The sequence below is a fragment of the Amblyomma americanum genome, chromosome 4, assembly GCF_052857255.1.
Source record: "Amblyomma americanum isolate KBUSLIRL-KWMA chromosome 4, ASM5285725v1, whole genome shotgun sequence".
Lineage (NCBI taxonomy): Eukaryota > Metazoa > Arthropoda > Arachnida > Ixodida > Ixodidae > Amblyomma > Amblyomma americanum.
The window spans coordinates 81,735,464-81,746,804 of record NC_135500.1 but is presented as its reverse complement, the minus strand read 5'-3'; the positions used below and the strand labels follow the sequence as shown (position 1 = coordinate 81,746,804).

Genomic DNA, 11,341 nt, shown 5'->3' with positions numbered 1-11,341 from the left:
AATACCACATTCGAGGTTGAGTTATCTGGCCAAACGAGTGTCTCTTCACACCTTATTTGTGAATGTCGGTTGACCAATTACCGAGCACGTTTAGCATTCGGCAGCCGAGCTGACGCGATCCAATCCCAGCCGCGTGCATCGCGATGTCAGTGCAGGTTAAAGCACCTCAGAGGATTTAAACCAATCCGCGGCTCTCCATTTCTTATCAGCCATGCATGTCCAACTCTGGAACAGCAATCGGCGCGAGCCATACCATGTCACTATTTGCGGCACCGCGACCGGACACGAGCATGTAAATATACATCATGTGTTTTGGTGAAGCCCGCCAATACTTTTTGAAGAGCAATACCCCTGTCACACGGGCACTTGTAAGGCCTTAGAAATTAAGGTCATTTGCCCCAAAGGCGCGTGACGCGCATCTACACGCCAAAGCGTCGAGACCTTTGCGATAAAGGTCCGTAGCAATAAAGTCAGCCGTCAGCGCCCTTAAAGTTGCTTAAAGGAGCAACCCAGACGGCAGCGCCAGCTAGCGAGCTCAAAGAATAAAAAATTGACGCAATTTTTAGTTTTGAAACCGTAAAAAATATCTAATTTATCTTATTTAATGGTTAATTTTGCGTTACAGTGCACTTAACCGTAGAGGAGGCTATGACTAAAGACATCCACACTGCTAAGAAAGGACTTGAACGCTTTTCAGCAGCCGCATCGACACACACGTGCTTGCGCATCTCGCTTTGCTGTTTTTTCTTCGTTTGCTCTTTGTTGTGTGCGTGTTTTGAGTTTGCTTGTGTGCACAAAGACACACGCAACAAAGCACGCTTCTCGAACACGACGAGGAGCCGAACGGAAAAGTGCGCCTACCGTGGTCGGACCGAGAACGATGAAAAACAAAAGAAGCTTTGTTTCAAAATATCCGTTTCTCACCGTCAGAACGCTCGTTTATTATCGTGATAGCTACTTTTTCCAGCATAAACGAATGCACTCTTACCTGAAGTGCTACCGTCTGCTTTAATTTCATAATGTTACTAGCGCCGCTTCACACACAGCGGTGACTTTTGGCATTCACGGAGGCCGCGTTCTAGCTCCTTTGGATTTGCCGTGTAGCAGCGTCGCTGCTCCTTTTCGGTTTTCCTCCTTAGTGCAATAAGACAACTTTACGGCAAAGGCCGAGAAGAAGTCCCGTGTGACAGGGGTATAAGTCTTTTAAAGAGATGCGAAGATAGCTTTAGCGGAATAGTAATACCATTGTTGGCAGGCATCATCAAAAAGTTGAATCAGGTTAGTAAGCTGGTAAACTAATGTTAGGTAGTTAATTTTTTTTAAATTTTGCACTTAGGTGTCTAACAGTATGGAGGCCGCAGCTGGCACAGGACAAGTTTAATTGCAAAGGTATGGGAGAGGCCTAAAGTCTTGCAGTGGGCGTCGCCAGGCTGTTGATGATGATTATGTTGCTGCCTGGTTGCAGAGTGCGCTGGTTCACCTTTATGGTTCGAGTAGCTCCTGGACAATCGCACGCGAGCCTGCGCAAGGTTCTTCACCTATTTTTTTATATTTTTGTAAATATTGCAAATAGTGTATAAAACTCCCCCCATCCTTTTCCGCTATCGATCCCCTCTGTACTTCTCCTTGCTGTCCTGTCCCTTTCCCTTTCATCTCGGCCGGCTGCACTTCGGGTGCTTAATATATTAGAGACAGGAATTTCCGCGGCTGGCAACACTGCTTCGTTTTTTTCACTTTTTTAATAATAGACCACCACTACTAGCCGGCTGTTAATAACAGCGACATCAGTTTTTGGAATTTTGAAAATGCGATTACCTTCGGCGCTGTGGCTCAAGAAATTCTGAAAATCATGCTCCAAAAGAGGTGCGTCTTTGGCGAGCTCGAAGTGACGTCCGTCACCAGACGCCACTCCATGCACGGCACACGTGCCAGGGCCATAGTGTTGGGTGAGAAGAAAAGTACTCAAAGCTTATTCGAGTTTCCATAGCGCAAAAATTAGGGACAAAACAGAAGGCTAGCGTTAACTTCCACTGCACGCTTTATTGGCTCTTAGAGGGTTTATGAAGGCACAATCAAGAGCAGGGGGGACCACATGAAGACTTATCAGGCAGACGATGTGAAGTCAGACATCTCGAAAACAAAAAAAAAACTGAGCCACTTGCAACTAAAATAAAACCTGAAAACATGAAGCACGTTTCGAAAGTTACCACAGTGCTCTGCATCCAAGGAGGCAATGTCTTTTGTGCATAGTGATAAGGATGGACTGCTGACGCAATTTTCGATCCCAGCTTTTTCCATCGAAAAGGCTTCAATTATTTCTCTTGTTCTTTTATCTCATTTTTGCCACTAGGCGTTCCTTGAAGCCAGGTGAACTACCCACTAGAACGAACAATAACCCTTCTAACTTATTCACTCACATTTGGCGTCTTTTGGAGTCTTTTCTCGGACGCCTATGCAAAAACTGAATTCCCGCGAGCAAGGCGCGAAAATGTGAATCAAAAGGCATGCTAACCGTTATGAGTCGAATGCGGAAGCGACGTGGTTTACAGGCCATAGCTATAGTACGGACCTTGCTACGTAGATCAGAGTGAGATTGATCGCACTTTAAAAGGAACGACCACTGTGGTGATTCACTGTTAGGTATGTAAAGGCTTCAAGCCGTTCCCTAACAGGAGTGTGGTGCGCGCATACCAGAGATATTTGGCAAGTGCTTTAGATACATAAAGAAGGCGACACTGGCGTTAGCACCCCATCGACAAAGCTGAAAAAAAAAGAGCAATCAGGCATCTTGGATGGTAGGAGTGCTCTTTTTTCGTTTTGTCTGATCCCAGCCCTCTGACCCCTTATTCTTTGCAACATTTGTGATCACGCCTAAGCCGTGGGGAATTTGTGATAAGTAATTGTGACGTTCATGTATCTAATGTGCCATCCTTCCTTCTACATATCTCAAACCGCTCCAAATAAAGCGATCAGTTGTATGTCAGCGCCCGTCCATGTTAATGTTTCCTTGCGCTGTTTTCCGCCTTTTAAAGATAAGCACGAACTAGCCCAGCAGCAAGCTTTATTAGAGCTTTATTACAGTCTGCAACAGGTTCATTTTCCTAACGCGAGAAAAATTACAAACAATGCAGATATCTTTTTTATTGTTGCCCGGAATGTCTTGGAAATGCAGGAATCGCGGTGCTAAAGACTTTCCGGTATGTTATTTATAAACCACTGGAACAGTTTATTGTCGATGTGAAATGAGAGACAGCTCATTCGTAGACCGCGTTTAATCAGCGTCACTCACACTGCAGTACTATGTCCAAAAAAAAAAACAAGAAAACTTCGGACGCGCATGCACTGAACGATACAAAATAAGTTAAAAAGAAGACGCCAAATCCGGTTGCGGGCTGCACAAGAGCGGCGTTCTTATTGGAGCGTTACAACGCCTGACACACAACCCATTGCACGAGTGCATTCGCCTTTTGAATTGCACAGCACCGCTGGTTTGGGCTGCCGAGCCCATCCCGTCGGATCTGCCAGAAGGTGCTCCGCATCTGTCTCATCCTGCGTTGTCGCTCCCGACCAGAGGTGGGCATCCCCTCTAGGGCGAGCCCTCATGAGGGCGTCCTCACCCTCACCTCATGAGGGTTTCACTCGGTGAGGTGAGGGAGGATGGGCGCATGAAAGTTCGTGAGGACGAGGGTGAGGGAGGAAAGACATGGTGAGTGTGTGAGGGTGAGGGAGGGAAGACACGATGAGGTGAGGGCGAGGGAGGAAAGCAATGATGAGGTGAGGGTGAGGGAGGGCAAGATGCACTGTCTGAGGGCGAGGGTGGCGGCCGGCACCGTGGTCCGGGCTATTTTTTTTCTGTGCAGCCCGTTATGAATGCCCGTTTTAAAACACTATTTCTTGGGGTGAACGTTCCTGGGAAGACGTACAGTTTCTGCAGTCTGGAGGTACACGAGGGGAACATGAAAGGCGGAGAGCCGCAAGTCTTCTCCGTCGTCGCGATGTACTACACCGCTGTGATTACTATTACGCAGGAAACGCTCGTCTAACTCAAAAAGCTTGTTTTTTTAGAAACTGTGCAAAAGCTCGGATGAAGCACCCTTCATAGTGCGCTAACAAGGGGGCACTGGCCGGGCCGTGTGGGTGGCTGCCGGTGCAATGCGAACCATGGTACCGCAGTAATCATTTTCATTATCTGTCCCGAGTCTGTCAGATTATCAGAGTGTAGAGTAAAACATGTAAAAATTATACCTAGTAAGGCTGTTGAATTCCCAAGTTCTAAGCTGTTTCCCGGAACGAAGTCTGATTTCAGCGCAGTAGATTTCAAGGAATTGGCTGCATCGGAAAAAATGCTCCTGCGAAATTCCACTGTCAAATCAAAGCCTGTTAGCGGCTTGGTGTGGATTTTTTTTTCATTCACACTTTGAGCAGTTCAGTACAGTGGTACCTTTCTATTTTCGCTGGAATTGCGGTATAGGAAAGCGGTGCCGCAATGTGGTGGGCAAAGCCAACCATAATATAAATTATTAATTATTAAATTATATTATTAAATTATATAAATTATTATTAATTCCGTTCGCTTCATTCTTTCAAATTACAGCCGCACGGCAAGCATCACAGCCATGAAATCTAACGTCTCACTCCCACCGTTACAATCTCGCCGCAAAATTGGTCGCCTAACGCTATTTCACGAGCTATATCATCACGTTGCGCTTCACAACTATTTCATGTCAGCCCCCGAATACATTTCACGTCGCATCGATCACCGCCACAAGGTTGGCATCCCAACATGCCACACCAAATCTTCTTTTCAGTCTTATCTTCCCCGCACATATGTAAAATGGAACCGCCTTCCCCCAATATTGCAGCCATTCCTGATAATAAAATCTTTCATGGCGCGGTAACTAATATTGTTTATTCCGAAGAAAGTTGATTGTGTGTTTTATCTGGTTCCACTGTATTGTATACATTGTTTCTATACCATTTACGTTTTCTGGATGTTGTTATTTGGTTTATTCTGGAGGAAATTTATTTTGTAATACCTATTTTCACTGTATTCTATTTCATTGTTGTTTATCCTAAATCCACTCCCCTCTGTAATGCCTTTGGCCCTGAGGGTACAATAAATAAATAAATAAATATCCTTACCATGAAGATAATGTAGCACCTTAACAATACTGAACGATTTCCTGCGGATACTTCGCGATTTCCTTTCCCCAGAAAGCTATTATTATCATTATTATTATTATTATTATTATTATTATTATTATTATTATTATTATTATTATTATTATTATTATTATTATTATTATTAAAAAGTTGATTTCATTTACTATCGTGATTGGCCAGCGGAGTAATTCAGTACCCCGCAGACCGTGACCACGTGTCAGCAACTGCTTTTTTTTTAAGTTTCGCAGTTTTCTAGCCGCGAGCACCGGAGCGTGGCGCTCTCCGTGTCTGTGGAAGCACAGAGAGATGTACAATGGGGGACGTCGCTTTTCGCTCGCCAAAGCCGCGCGCGCCCTGTGGCGCGAAAAGTCGAATACTTGTTGAGCCACAGCGCCGGTAGAAATCGCGTTCTCGAAATGCTAAACACTGACATGGGTATTACTAACAGCCGCTTACAAATCCCCGATTGCAGTCAGGCGCCTAACAGCTAAAAGTAATAGCTGAATATTTAACCATTAGGAATTAGCAAGCTTACATGACTCACCTGCTTTCTGTTATCTACCAACGCTAATATTACTTCTCTGCCGAAGCTATGTCTATACCTCGAAAGTCTTTTTTTTTTATAAATTAGTGGCGGGCTTCTCCGCGTACGCGGTATGTTTATTCTGAATACAAAGTCAACGGACACGGCAGACTGAAACACTCCTTCTCATTTCTTGTTTACTCTCTCTTTTCCCCTCGCTTTTCTACGTTAGACTATCGGCCACTAGGCTGGCTAGCAGTTGTGCAGGTAGGCACCCTATTCCTTCCCCTCCTTTCGGACTAACAAACACTACTACCACTACTTAAACGCAATTAGGGACAAAACACAGGAAGCAATCGCGACAATGTTCTTGGACCCGGGCCGCGGCGGCTGCGTTTTTATGGAGGCAAAACGCTAAGGCGCCCGTGTGCTGTGCGATGTCAGTGCACGTTAAAGATCCCCAGGTGGTCGAAATTATTCCGGAGCCCTCCACTACGGCACCTCTTTCCTCCTTTCTTCTTTCACTCCCTCCTTTATCCCTTCCCTTACGGCGCGGTTCAGGTGTCCAACGATATATGAGACAGATACTGCGCCATTTTCCTTTCCCCCCAAAACCAATTATTATTATGTTCTTGGAGGGGCTTCCCCCATCATCGCGGCAGCCGTCCGAACAGCTCCTGACGGCACCGGAAAACAACCGAGCAGTCGGTGGGTCGGCCGCGCAGACACTTCACCTGCTCGCCCGGTGGCCCTTATTCTTTCCGGTGCGGCTGAAAGTGAGACTGCCCCTCGCCCCCGCCGCCGCGGAGAAAGTCGGCGCCGGTCCCGAGCGGCCGCACAACGTAGCCGGACGCCGACGGGTCTAGCACGACGCCGCTGCTCCCTCCTCGACCGGTGAGTGGCCACTCTCGCTCTCTCAACGAGGATCGTCTCGTCACGGTGACAGCTCCGACTTCGCGAGGCGGAACGAGTTGCGACTACGAGCACGTGTGCTGCCGAGGGCTCTACTCGGGAAAGCTCTTATCTTTTTTAACCGCACGTCTGTTCGAACTGCGGCGTCATCGCTTTTGAGTAGGGCACATTATCTCCGCAATATCATGAACGCCATGAATTCGTTGGCGCGTGATGTCTTGCGACGCCGAGTCGTCGGGTGTTCGTTCAATAATAATAATAATAATAATAATGCAATGAAGAAGACGACAGTGCGCCACCATCGACGACGATGCAGCCCGCTCCCGTTGCTGCACCTTTGGGTTATGATGCAACCTTTGCGATGCCTCATGCCCCCATGCCTGGGCCTCTCACATATGCCGAAGTCGTCGCACGTCCATCGCAGCCGCAGGCCTTGGCCTACGTTCCCGCACCAGTGCCTCCGCCTGTTGCTCCCCGACTCCACCCAGCACCTCCATCAAGTGAAGAGCGGTTTATTGTAGGGCGGAAAGGGCTGGCAGCGTAACCGTTGCACAGACTGACCCAGCAGCAGCGGCACCAGAACAGACTTCCAGAGCGAGCTCGAGCTCTCCAACGGGCGCGGCAGCCGGTCGCCGAGGCCGGCCGAACCTCTTCATCGTCCTCGATGGTGGTGCACTGTTGTCTTCTTCTTCATTGCAGTAATAATAATAATAATTGGTTTTTGGGGAAAGGAAATGGCGCAGTATCTGTCTCATATATCGTTGGACGCCTGAATCGCGCCGTAAGGGAAGGGATAAAGGAGGGAGCGAAGGAAGAAAGGTGCCGTAGTGGAGGGTTCCGGAATAATTTCGACCACCTGGGGATCTTTAACGAGCATTGACATCGCTCAGCACACGGGCGCCTTAGCGTTTTGCCTCCATAAAAAGTTGGCCTGAGGCTTAGCTAAAGTGTTAAGCCTGGGTATCTCGAAGCGAAAAGCTTAGTGCCGATGCTCGTGGTTTAGCTTAAGGTTTCATACATAGGGTTACAATTTGGGTATACCATTCTAGTTTTTCCAAAACGTGTTGTCTTAGGTATACAAAGCTTGTACAATCGTTATACATGGCTATTAAAATCTCCCAACTCCCACGCTACCACTCCTGGGTCTTCTCCTCCTTCCATGGCGAATGGTTAGACGACGGAGGCAGCACGCGGCGGGGACGACGGCTGCGGCAGCAGCGGCCACCTGCGCTCCGCGTGACGTCACTCGGTTTCGCGCATGCGCAGCTGTGACAAATCTGTAGTGTGGCTCACGCGAAGGCCGGTGTTGACGAGCCTGGTGAAGCTTTTCGCTTCAAAAACGCAGCCGCCGCGGTCGGGCTCGAACCCGGGAGCTTCGGATCAGTAGCGGAGCGCCCTAACCACTGAGCCACCGCGGCGTTCAACGCCGATCCACTTTTGACGACATCCGTCAGTGCACGTTTCTGTGAGCCAACAAGCACGTTTCCCTCTTTGAAAAACAACTGTGATGTCCAGTGATGAGCGATTGTATGCGCAAGATACGAAGCAGGCTTGCTCGGGGAAAGATCCGCTACCTTCGGATTCCGGATCCTTGCATGCTTGGGAGCTGGGTAGTCCCAGAGTAAGTGGTGAATGTCGGCTTCAATGTCCTAACCTTTTCCATTCCTTTATTCATGACTGCATCCTTCGTCACACCTCCGCCCATTGATGCCCTGAGGCAATAAATCACGTATATATATATATATATATATATATATATATATATATATATATATATATATATATATATATATATATATATATATATATATATATATATATATATATATATATATATATATATATATATATATATATATATATATATATGAAACCAAGGTGCACAGGGGACTGTTTCCTTTTTTATTTGTAGTGCTGAATAGTGGCGGAATAATACGTGGATTAATCTGTCGCTTAAAGAAAACTACTTACAAAGCAGCAGAAAAAACAACCATGCCGCCGGTGGGATCCGAATCCACGACCTCCGAATATCGCGTCCGGTGCTCTACCAATTGAGCTACGGCGACGGCAGTCCAATCTGCTGCTCTCATGGGTATTTATGTTTATTGCGTGTAAGCTAAATATAAACAACTCTGCGCTTAAGGGTGCACTAAAGAGGAACCTGAACTCGTCTTCTTGCCGCGGGAAATCTATCTACACGTTCCGGGCATTCTTAGAAACTTAGAAATGTTGTCCTGTGTGGCCGATTGCCCTAATCAAATCGGATTAAACGTCCCGGCTCCCGCTGTTTTTTTTTTTTAACTCGACGCGGTAGGTAGGAGGAGTCAACCAACGCGTCAGCCAGTCCCGCGGGGGCTTGCCGCTCTGCCATCGGCGGAGTGATACGTAAATCGAAGAGTCCACGTGTATTTTTATTTTCGTGGGCCTGATTTACGGCTATATTGTCTGTGACTGAAAATGTTTATTCTCAGAAACCTGAACCAACTGAACAGAATATCATGAACCGACTAGCTCGTCAAAAGGTATTACATGTTTCCCTCACTGGTGGCCTAACATTTCCATTTTATCCAGAAATGGACGCTCCAGGGGAAGGAGGTGGGGGAGAAAGCACTAGCATCCACACTAGCCGAAGAACAAAGGACAACTTCATCTTTGAGGTGCTAAACAGGATTAGCGCAGTTTCGGCGGAGGGGACATCGTTTGCAAGAGTGGCAGATCGGGCTAGTTGGTAATTTTCCATAATGCGATGTGGTGTCTTGTCTCGCTTCGTCCCCGTCTTTATTCGCGCTGTATCGCATTAAGGGGACATCGTTGCAGGAATATTTGGGATGGGTCCCGTCACCAGTTTGAGTTTCATTGTGCTGAGATGCCGGAATCGGGGGCGGTGTGGTGCCGGAGGGTTGTTCATTATTACTGCAGATTCTGCTTGGCTCGGCGTAGAATTGCGAAGCTCGGCTGCCCTGGTGACAGATTCCCGGTACGCGGTTGAGCTTTTTTTTTTTTTTTGCCGGGGCGACGACCGACAACGTTGCAACTCGAAGCGAGGTTGTTGACCAAGCGACGCGCATTCCCAATTTTGAGCGCTGCATTCTTCAAGCACATGCTTCGAACACCGCCGCCAGCAAGGTGCGCGGTTCCAGCGCTCTCCTGAGAGGATGGCCGCGCGGATTCATTCGTTGCGGAAGTATGAAAAGAAACTGAAGGAAGAATGAAAGAAAAAAAAAGAAACGAAAAAAGAACTCGCCGGAGCAGGCCTGCTTGCGTGCTTCTCCGCATCGCGTGGATACCAATGTCCACGTGAGCTTTTTGGCTTAACAGCCATTAAACAAAAAAGGAATGCGGTCAGTGACCACGTCATGAAATTCAAGACGTTTCGGAACCTCGTACGTGTTCCTTGTTCACTTAACAGCCATTCCAGCAGCAAGAACGTGCCACGTACTGGAGAGTATTGATAGAGACCAGCCAGCTTTTTCGACGCACATTATAATCACGTGTAAGCAGCTGTTCCCGCTTTTCATGAATGTGTCGCCATCGCAGCCCTCAGTCGAAGACGCGTTATCGTGCGCTGCTGCTGCAAAGGAGCTACGGGAGGCCCAAGTTTGCCACTGCAAGTTCAGCTCCTGAAGCGAACACATGCGTCACAAAAGCCTTCCGGGTCATGTATTGTCTGATAAGGCCAAAGTTTTTGCGAATGAACCTTTCTGGTATGACATCATTGAACCCGTTATTGAATCAAGGCCCTTTTTTAGCCTCGGGAAAAGACAGATACAACAAAAGGGTCGAATTAAATCTTGCGCTGATTCAAACCGTGCGTCGAACCGAGCAGAAAAATTGGGCAACTGTCAACATTTTTTCGCTCATACGGAAACTAAAGAAATAGACACTCGGAAGCTGGCGTACGCTTAACAGTCGATGCCATAAATGCCAGAGAATGCATAATTCGCGAGCACCCATACGTTTATCACCTTCGTGGAGTTTGGTTTGCTATATTTCTTGTCTTAGCGCACTCACCCCATATCCTCTCATTTAATTAACGCGAGCCAAAGCACGAGAGCTTGAAAACAAACTTTAGCGGTGATTCACGTAACCACACAACTTCGTAGTGGCTTCCAAAAAAAGAAAGCCAAATTGTGTTATAGAACCCAATACTTCTTCTGACCTTCTTCATCTAAGCAGCTGTTGATTTATTCTGTCTACGTAGATGTTGCGGTCAAGAAAAGCATCAGAACTTACAACATCATTGTGATTTTGTACCACATTCTAAAGCGCATGCCGTTTGAGGACATCTTGAAGCAAATCGCTATTCACGGCTATTTTCTGCGCAATTGGACCCAATCCGTCAGCTAATTGTTTCTCCTTCATGTTCACGATTTCAACATACATATAAGACTCGATAATTACCACGCATAGAGGCTTTCCGCTTGGAATATAAAAATCAGCTATCAATGCACTGTTAGCCGTTCTAAAGAAGCCATCGTCACCACAGACCTTCCGAGGCCCAATCGGTGCTCGCCCCGTTCCCGTCTCGCATGTGCCAAGGATGCCTTAACAAAATTTGTATACAAAAAAAAGAATTAGTATTACCCAACTGTGGCAGTTAGATCAACTGATCCTTTCAATGAGCCGCATTAGTTTCCGTTGCACCTTGAAGATCGCACACTACTGAACGAATTGTGGTAGTACCGTCGTAGTAGCGACGGCAATAGCCGTGGCACGTGTTTCTGATCCTCACTTTGAAAAACA

The 11,341-nt window shown here is 47.1% G+C and overlaps 1 protein-coding gene across 1 annotated transcript in view; it reads left to right on the top strand.

The window, feature by feature from the left end:
• The first annotated feature begins 6,438 nt into the window (after positions 1-6,438).
• The window catches only part of LOC144130206 (very long chain fatty acid elongase AAEL008004-like), a 115,051-nt gene continuing 110,148 nt past the window's right edge, over positions 6,439-11,341 (top strand). The window contains exon 1 of the mRNA XM_077664190.1: positions 6,439-6,580. The gene's annotated coding sequence lies outside the window, so the exon portion shown is untranslated. The remainder of the gene's footprint in view (positions 6,581-11,341) is intronic.